At 36.4% G+C, this 10,351-nt stretch overlaps 1 long non-coding RNA gene across 1 annotated transcript in view; it reads right to left on the bottom strand.

Annotated features, from left to right (window-relative positions):
* LOC144629273 (uncharacterized) overlaps window positions 1-9,531 on the bottom strand; it is an 84,381-nt gene extending 74,850 nt beyond the window's left edge. Inside the window, exon 1 of the long non-coding RNA XR_013566342.1 lies at window positions 9,469-9,531. This is a non-coding gene — a long non-coding RNA (uncharacterized LOC144629273). The remainder of the gene's footprint in view (window positions 1-9,468) is intronic.
* Between the last annotated feature and the right edge of the window lie 820 nt (window positions 9,532-10,351).

Here is a 10,351-nt window from a genome sequence, read left to right on the forward strand (position 1 = left end):
ACTGAACTTCAAGATTTTGACGTCCGTTCAAATATTGAACTTCAAGATTTCGACGTCCGTTCAAATACCGAACTTCAAGATTTTGACGTCCGTTAAAATACCGAACTTCAAGATTTTGACGTCCGTTAAAATATTGAACTTCAAGATTTTGACGTCCGTTAAAGATGAATTCCAGTCCGTACTGCACAATCTCGGCTGCAATGTTTATGCGAGCCCAACACGAAGGAATGTTTACAAGCAAAACTAAAAATTCCGCGACAAACTTACCTTTTTCTTCATTATTAACGCCAGATATCATTGCAAAACAAATAATAACGAGTAGAGGAACCTTGAAGCTATTTCAAACCGACGTTTCAGCTCATCGGAAATTCTTGAACCAAACGAACTGTAATGGCGGACTAAATAAACTTCATGTATGCTGTCACCGAAGTGTAACGTTTCAACGAATTCAAAACAAACATGATGAGCTTCATGCGACTTTGAAATCGTTGACCCCTGCCGATGTTCTGCAGTTTTACTGCAGAACATTAGCAGGGGGTCTAGATTTTTCGACACGTATGAATGAAATTCCTTGACGCCTCTTCGCCAGAGATGTGTTAAGGAATCAATTTACTCGAATACCGATCTGTCAGCAAATGGTCAAGTCAACCAGATTGATCGACAGAATACAGGATAAAATATACCACAGTACAGTCGAGAATGTCGGAAAACAAGGATGCAAACAGACAACATTCACCAAGGAAACTAGCGGATTAGTTAAAGACGAAAATAACCCAAAATTATTTGCAAAACCGACCAATTGGCAATGGGATGTAGTTCAGGAAGCATGGCGGCTTATTCGGTTACGAAACAAAACAACTTCCGGCGCTAAATTGTGTCCTTGTAAGAACAAAATTCTCATTCAGATAAAATGTTATTCTTATCCTCAAAGAAACGGCTTTCAAAAAGCGCAACGGCATCTTAACTCGCGATAAAGTTTCAGACGCTTAAAATGTCTTACATCGCAAAACGCGGGAAAAACAAAAGCCTCAAAACAACATACTAGTATACCACTGTAGATACCGGAAGCGGCGTGACGGCTTTTTCACTCGCGAAACGTTTCTTTTGGGCTAAACACGATGAAGCTTTGCGGGACCCGGAACGTAACACTGAAATGTAACATGTTTAAATACTCAACTTAATGATTGAGATAATCAACTTGAGATAGGTTGACATTAAATAATTAGGATTCAACCAATTGCAATATTCAGCCTGGAAGACTTTAATTTTAAATGTCTACTTTTTAAGCCTCAATTTGAGCTCCCAATGAAACACCCGGAGAATTAGAATTCCCACAGAGCCACAGCCTAAAAGGCTAAGCTGCTCTGCTGCTTCACGGATAAAGCCAAACGATATTTGGTTTAAAACATTTAAAGATTTAAATAAATGTTTTTAATTGTTTAAAGCCTGTCAATTGAAGTTCCCAATGAAACATCTGGAGAAAGAATTCTCACAGAGCCACAGCCTAAAAAGGCTACGCTGCTCTGCTGCTTCAGGGAAAAAGCCAAACAAAATGTGCTATTAAAGATAATTTAAAATTATTGTTCAATGTGTTTAAGCCTAAATTTTTAATTTTAGTTCCCAATGAAACACCTGGAGAAAGAATTCTCACAGAACAACAGCCTAAAAAGGCTACGCTGCTCTGCTGCTTCAGGGAAAAAGCCAAACAAAATGTGTTATTAAAGATAATTTAAAATTATTGTTCAATGTGTTTAAGCCTAAATTTTTAATTTTAGTTCCCAATGAAACACCTGGAGAAAGAATTCTCACAGAACAACAGCCTAAAAAGGCTAAGCTGCTCTGCTGCTTCAGGGAAAAGCCAAACAAAATGTGCTATAAAGATAATTTAAAATTAATGTTTAATGTGTCAATGTGTTTAAGCCTAAATTTTTAGTTTTAGTTCCCAATGAAACACCTGGAGAAAGAATTCTCACAGAACAACAGCCTAAAAAGGCTAAGCTGCTCTGCTGCTTCAGGGGAAAGCCAAAAATATTTGCCGTTAAAGATTAAAATTAATGTTCAATGCGTTTAAGCCTAAATTTTTAATTTTAGTTCCCAATGAAACACCTGGAGAAAGAATTCTCGCAGAACAACAGCCTAAAAGGCTAAGCTGCTCTGCTGCTTCACGGATAAAGCCAAACAAAATGTGCTGTCAAAGATTAAAATTAATGTTCAATGTGTTTAAGCCTAAATGTTTAATTTTAGTTCCCAATGAACCACCTGGAGAAAGAATTCTCACAGAACAACAGCCAAAAAAGGCTAAGCTGCTCTGCTGCTTCAGGGATATTTAGCCAAAAGATACTTAATTCAAAATATTTTAATTATTTTTTTTTAATGTTTTAAGCGTGAATTTAAGTTCCCAATGAAACACCTGGAGAAAGAATTCTCACAGAGCCACAGCCTAAAAAGGCTAAGCTGCTCTGCTGCTTCAGGGAAAAGCCAAAAATATTTGCTGTTAAAGATTAAAATTAATGTTCAATGAAACACCTGGAGAAATAATTTTCACAAAGCCACAGCCTGAGGAGGCTAAGCTGACCAAACAGTATTTGGTCTCAAAGATTTAAATTTATGAGTTTAGCTTCCGTTTATAAAGTTTTAAATTTTTTAGTGTATTAAGTGGACAAAAAATGTATCAATAAATGCGAAACCTTGAAAATATACAATTTCGTAAGTTGATACATGCCAATTTTTTTTCTAATAAATGTTAAGAACTGAAGAATTTAAAAAGCAATCATGAGGACTTACATTTTCCATGTCGTCGATTTCCAAACAGTCGATATCTTCAAGCAGTCGTGTGAACGTTTTGATTTGCAGCGTGACTAAGAAACTGCAGCGACGTTCGCACAAGATGGCGGGAAACTCACTTCTTACCACCATTTCATCGAAGGATGTGAATTTGTAAGTCTCGGACCGCGTGGAACTCCACTAAACCGCTTAATTTATCGCCTTTCGAATTTTCCCTCGCCGGAGGTATGGTCAGAATACAAAAGAACGAAAACGATGTCTCTCGCCGATCGACTTTCGCGCCATATTTACGATCGGCTAGATCGTAGATTGTTACCTCCACGATTTACATGTAATACCGGGCTCTGTGCTGGCTACGAATTTTGAATAAGTCTGCAAGGCAACTCATTCGAAACACCACATCGATTTGTAGTCTTAGAAAGCGAAGGTTCGAACACTTTGTGACGAGATGACTCACGTACATGCCGCCATTCTTTCTCACCCTTGTTTCCCGTATTATTAGTTAAATATTCACACCGCATGATCATCTTCCATAAATGTCCAGATTATCTGGTCTTTTTCATTTACTCACGCCGTGACATTTGCGACACCACAATTACCGCAAAGTACACGGTCACGACAGATCGCTAAAACCACTTAACACAAATGACCGGAAATTACAACCCATACCCTGCTGCGGATTTCAAAGTCGCAAGAAGCTCGTCATGCGAAAACAAACCCCGAGTCTGCGCAGTACGGACTGGAAATCAGCTTTAAAATATTGAACTTCAAGATTTTGACGTCCGTTAAAATTTTGAACTTCAAGATTTTGACGCTCGTTCAAATATTGAACTTCAAGATTTTGACGTCCGTTAAAATATTGAACTTCAAGATTTTGACTTCCGTTAAAATATTGCACTTCAAGATTTTGAGTTCCGTTAAATTATTCCACTTAAAGATTTTGACGTCCGTTAAAATATTGAACTTCAAGATTTTAACGTCCGTTCAAATATCGAACTTCAAGATTTTGACGTCCGTTCAAATATTGAACTTCAAGATTTTGAGTTCCGTTAAATTATTGCACTTCAAGATTTTGACGTCCGTCAAAATATTGAACTTCAAGATTTTGACGTCCGTTAAAATATTGAACTTCGAGATTTTGACGCTTGTTCCAATATTGAACTTCAAGATTTTGACGTCCGTTAAAATATTGAACTTCAAGATTTTAACGTCCGTTCAAATATCGAACTTCAAGATTTTGACGTCCGTTCAAATATTGAACTGCAAGATTTTCAGTTCCATTAAATTATTGCACTTCAAGAATTTGACGTCCGTTAAAATATTGAACTTCAAGATTTTGACGTTCGTTCAAATATTGCACTTGAAGGTTTTCACGTCCGTTCAAATACCAAGCTTCAAGATTTTGACGTCCGTTCAAATATCGAACTTCAAGATTTTGACGTCCGTTCAAATATTGAACTGCAAGATTTTCAGTTCCATTAAATTATTGCACTTCAAGAATTTGACGTCCGTTAAAATATTGAACTTCAAGATTTTGACGTCCGTTAAAATATCGAACTTCAAGATTTTGACGTCCGTTAAAATATCGAACTTCAAGATTTTGACGTCCGTTCAAATATTGAACTGCAAGATTTTCAGTTCCATTAAATTATTGCACTTCAAGAATTTGACGTCCGTTAAAATATTGAACTTCAAGATTTTGACGTCCTTTTAAATGTTGCACTTCAAGATTTTGACGTCCGTTAAAATTTTGAACTGCAAGATTTTGACGTCTGTTCAAATATTGAACTTTAAGATTTTGACGTCCGTTAAAATATTGCACTTCAAGATTTCGACGTCCGTTAAAATATTGCACTTCAAGATTTTGACGTCCGTTAAAATATTGCACTTCAAGATTTTTGACGTCCGTTAAAATATTGAACTTCAAGATTTTGACGTCCGTTAAAATATTGCACTTCAAGATCATAGATTTTGACGTCCGTTAAAATATTGAACTTCAAGATTTTGAGGTCCGTTCAAATATTGCACTTCAAGGTTTTGACGTCCGTTAAAATATTGAACTTCAAGATTTTGACGTCCGTTCAAATATTGCATTTCTAGATTTTGACGTCCGTTAAAATATTGCCTTTCAAGATTTTGACGTCCGTTAAAATATTGCAATTCAAGATTTTGACGTCCGTTCACATATTGAACTTCAAGATTTTGACGTCCGTTCAAATATTGAACTTCAAGATTTTGACGTCCGTTCAAATATTGAACTTCAAGATTTTGATGTCCGTTCAAATATTGAACTTCATGATTTTGACGTCCGTTAAAATATTGTACTTCAACATTTTGATGTGCGTTCAAATATTGAACTTCAAGATTTTGAAGTCCGTTCAAATACTGAACTTCAAGATTTTGACGTCCGTTCAAATATTGAACTTCAAGATTTCGACGTCCGTTCAAATACCGAACTTCAAGATTTTGACGTCCGTTCAAATACCGAACTTCAAGATTTTGACGTCCGTTAAAATATTGAACTTTAAGATTTTCACGTCCGTTCAAATACCAAGCTTCAAGATTTTGACGTCTGTTCAAATATTGAAGTTCAAGATTTTGACGTCTGTTTAAATACCGAAGTTCAAGATTTTGACGTCCGTTCAAATATCGAAGTTCAAGATTTTGACGCTCGTTCAAATACCGAACTTCAAGATTTTGACGTCCGTTCAAATATTGAACTTCAAGATTTTGACGTCCGTTAAAATATTGCACTTCAAGATTTTGAAGTCCGTTAAAATATGGAACTTGAAGATTTTAAAGCTCGTTCAAATACCGAACTTTAAGATTTTGACGCTCGTTCAAATATTGCACTTCAAGATCATAGATTTTGACGTCCGTTAAAATATTGAACTTCAAGATTTTAACGTCCGTTAAAATATCGAACTTCAAGATTTTGAGGTCCGTTCAGATATTGCACTTCAAGGTTTTCACGTCCGTTAAAATATTGAACTTTAAGATTTTGACGTCCGTTAAAATATTGCAATTCAAGATTTTGACGTCCGTTCAAATATTGAACTTCAAGATTTTGACGTCCGTTCAAATATTGAACTTCAAGATTTTGACGTCCGTTCAAATATTGAACTTCAAGATTTTGATGTCCGTTCAAATATTGAACTTCATGATTTTGACGTCCGTTAAAATATTGTACTTCAACATTTTGATGTGCGTTCAAATATTGAACTTCAAGATTTGGAAGTCCGTTCAAATACTGAACTTCAAGATTTTGACGTCCGTTCAAATTTTGAACTTCAAGATTTCGACGTCCGTTCAAATACCGAACTTCAAGATTTTGACGTCCGTTCAAATACCGAACTTCAAGATTTTGACGTCCGTTCAAATATCGAACTTTAAGATTTTGAAACTCGTTCAAATACCGAACTTCAAGATTTTGACGTCCGTTCAAATATTGAACTTTAAGGTTTTGACGTCCGTTAAAATATTGCACTTTAAGATTTTGACGTCCGTTAAAATATCGAACTTCAAGATTTTAAAGCTCGTTCAAATACCGAACTTTAAGATTTTGACGCTCGTTCAAATATTGAATTTCGAGATTTTGACGTCCGTTAAAATATTGCACTTCAAGATTTTGACGTTCGTTAAAATATTGCACTTCAAGATTTTGACGTCCGTTAAAATATTGCACTTCAAGATTTTGACGTCCGTTAAAATATTGCAATTCAAGATTTTGACGTCCGTTAAAATATTGAACTTCAAGATTTTGACGTCCGTTAAAATATTGCACTTCAAGATTTTGACGACCGTTAAAATATTGGAATTCAAGATTTTGACGTCCGTTCAAATATTGAACTTCATGACTTTGACAAATGTTCAAATATTGAAATTCAAGATTTTGACGCTCGATCAAATCTTGATGAACTTCAAGATTTTGACGCTCGTTTAAATATTGAACTTCATGATTTTGACAAATGTTCAAATATTGAACTTCAAAATTTCGACGCTCGATCAAATCTCGATGAACTTCAATATTTTGACGCTCATTCAAATCGTAAACTTCAAGATTTTGCTGCTCGTTCAAATATTGAACTTCAAGATTTGGACACGCGTTCAAATATTGAACTTTAAGATTTGGACACTTTTTCAAATATTGGACTTCAAGATTTGGATTGGCGTTCAAATATTAAATTTCAAGATTTAGACTGTTGTTCAAATTTTGAAATTCATGCATGATCTGGACAAGCATTATATTGAGCTTTAAGATTTGGACACGCGTTCAAATATTGAACTTCATGATTTGGACACACGTTCAAATATTGAACTTCGAGATTTGGTAACGTTTTCAATTATTGAACTTTAAGATTTGGACACGTGTTTAATTATTGAACTTCACGATTTTAATACTTGTTCAAATATCGCGTTTTATGATCTGGACACGCGTTCAAATACTGAACTTATATTTGGCACGGGTTCAAATATTGAACTTCAAGACTTGACCTCAGAAAACATGAGTTCCCTAAAGATCTGACCGGCAAAGTAAATAAGACAGAATAATCTAGCACGATGTCAATATTCTGCCCTCAGATAACTTGAGCTCTCTAAAGAACTCACCACTCAACTAAGTAAGACAGAAAAATCTAGCACGAGTTCAATGTGCTGACCTCAGATAACATGAGTTTCATAAGAAACTCGCCACCAAAGTAAGTAAGACAGAATTATCTAGCACGAGGGCAATATGCTGACCACAGATAACATGAGTTCCATAAAGAACTCACCACCCAAGTAAAACGGAATAATCCAACACGAGGTCAATATGCTGACCTCAGATAACATGAGTTCCATAAGGAACTCACCACACAAGTAAGTAAAACAGAATTATCTAGCAGGAGGGCAATATGCTGTCCTCAGATAACAATAGTTCCATAAGGAACTAACCACCCAAGTTAGACAGAATAATATAGGGCGAGGATGATATATTTCGCCCAACGATAACAAGAGTTTCACAAAACCCAGCAGGAGGTTAATATGCTGGTCTCAGATAACATAAGTTCCATAAGGAACTCACCAACCAAGTAACACGGAATAATCTAACAAGAGGTCAATATGCTGACCTCAGATAACCTGAGTTCAATAAGGAACTCCCCACCCAAGTAAGACAGATTAATGTGGTACGAGGTCAATATACTAACCTCCAGTAACATGAGGTCCATAAGGAACTCACCTCTCAAGAAAACGGGATAATCTGGCGCGAGGTCAATTTGGTGCCCTCGGATAACATAAGTTCCATAAAAAACTCACCACTCCAGCAATACAAAATAATCTGGCACGAGGTCAATATGCTCCAATCCGATAACATGAGGTCCATAAGGAACTTACCACCCAAGTAAGACTTAACCCTTTGACACCCAAATTTTCCCCCCAAAACGCTTTTTTTAGCCGCTAAACTGAAATTTTGGTACTATGGTCTTGAATTTACCTCAACTTTGCCAAAGAAGCACTTTTTTACACTTCAGCAACATTTTGATAAAGATTCTGTGTAAAAACGTACAATATCTTACTTTGGTGCATGCGCATAAGCCAAAATGTGGCCAAAATTTGCTGAACCGTTCCAAATTGTTTTTTTGCCCCTTTTGCTTTCTTTTTTCTTGCCTTCTTATTCTCCTCACTTTCTACTCTTCATATCCTTTCTTTTGGCCAAAAAAGTTTTGACGTTATCATTGGAAAACACTGGAAAGGGGACCTTGACCAAGTACAGGTGTACTGGCCTGTTTAAGCAACGGTTTTGCACCAAAAATGGATTGTGCTTTTCTTTGATTAGCTCTGTCAGAATGCAACCGATATTCAAAATGAACAGTCCTATAGAAAGGTCGATCCAAGCTCTGTCAGATTCTTATCACGAAATTCCACTAACGTGCTTATTGATGACGTCACAAGTGAATCAATGACTGTACCTCCAAATAGCGCCTGAATGCACGTTTAGGAGTGAAAGGGTTAATAATCTAGCAAGAGGTCAATATGTGCCCTCAGATAACATGAGTTCCATAATGATCTCACCACCTAAGTAAGACAGAATAATCCAGCACGAAGTAAATATGCTGCCTCCAGATAACGTGATTTCCATAAGGAACTCACCACCCAAGTAAGTAAGGGGCGATTCGCACTAGCGGACAAGTTTTGTAACAATTGGTAAATTTCATCATTTATGTGTCAATTGTTGCAGAGAGCAAGTAGGGGCCGAATCGTAATAGCGGACAAGTTTTAAATGTCATAACATTTTTGACAAAAACAAAATCTACATTTATTGAGTTGATAAAATCGTGTGCGACATCACATCAACTATAAAATTGTCGCGACAAGTCAGAGACATTTTGAAGAAAACAAAAGATGTAATTATTAGTACAATAGCTCAGCACGTGCTTCTGACATTTCTGTACATTTCTCAACACGGCCGTCTTGGGCAAACATCAAATATGCAGTAAAACGCAGTAAAAAATTCTAAAACAATTCGCATTTAAAGTACGCGTGTTCTCATGCAGTAGAATAATGAGTCGTCTCAAGATAACTTTTCCTTTTCTCATTCTTACATTTGGCCGAAACATTTCACTTATAAATATGCTTTGCCTCTCGCGAAAAGATTGTGTTGTTTTTCGGTGCAATTTGGGCCAAACACAATAGCCAATCAACAACGTATTGTTATCTGGCATAACGAGGGGCATGGGAATGCGACTTGTCATGAATTGTCCTGCCTTGAGGCAGGACAATGGCCCCTTTGATGATTTGTCCGTTTTGACAAAATTTGCCCTTGTACAACAAGTTGTTCGCGATTCGAACCCGTGACCTCTGCGGTACCGGTACGATGCTGTACCAACTGAGCTATTGAAGCCACACATTGGGAGCGAGGTCAATTGTGAGTTTATATCTTCCCGAGAAAGGAATAGAATGACGTAAAATATAAGACTAAAAAAACCCAGTTGCCCCCGCCAGGAAAAGTTGCCCCCGCGGACAAAAAATCCTAGGTACGGCCCTGCTTCATGTAAGAAACATCATTCTTTCATGTTTGTCTGTTAAGGACTTAAGACGGAATCCACTAGGAAGTCGAGTAATATTTATTAAAGTTGGACAAAAATCAATTTCCAGAATAATTTAAATCCTATTGCGTTATTTCCTACCCTTAATAAAAGGTAAAGATGTAAGTAATTATCCGTGATAACGCCAACAACAATTTCTTATCAGAGTCTGAGAAAATGAATTTCAAAGTTCACAAGGTATGGGCAAAATCTCACGTGTAGCCATTTTGTAAATTCGTCTTAAGCGATTCAGTGGAATTCAGCGGAACTTCAAAATGTGTTTTCGATGTGTGGTGTTGTTAGAAAAGATTTCTTTTGATAAGATATTTGAAGCAGTAACAAAAAAGTTTGCAATAAGGTGAAAATAATTCTGGTACAACAATTTCTTATCAGAGTCTGAGAAAATGATATTTAAAGTTCACAAGCTATGGGCAAAAGCTTACCTCTTTTAAGCGATTCAGTGGAATTCAGCGGAACTTCAAAATGTGTTTTCGATGTGTGGT

The sequence above is a fragment of the Oculina patagonica genome, chromosome 10 (assembly GCF_052425735.1).
Source record: "Oculina patagonica isolate OP01 chromosome 10, crgOcupat, whole genome shotgun sequence".
Classification (NCBI taxonomy): Eukaryota; Metazoa; Cnidaria; class Anthozoa; order Scleractinia; family Oculinidae; genus Oculina; species Oculina patagonica.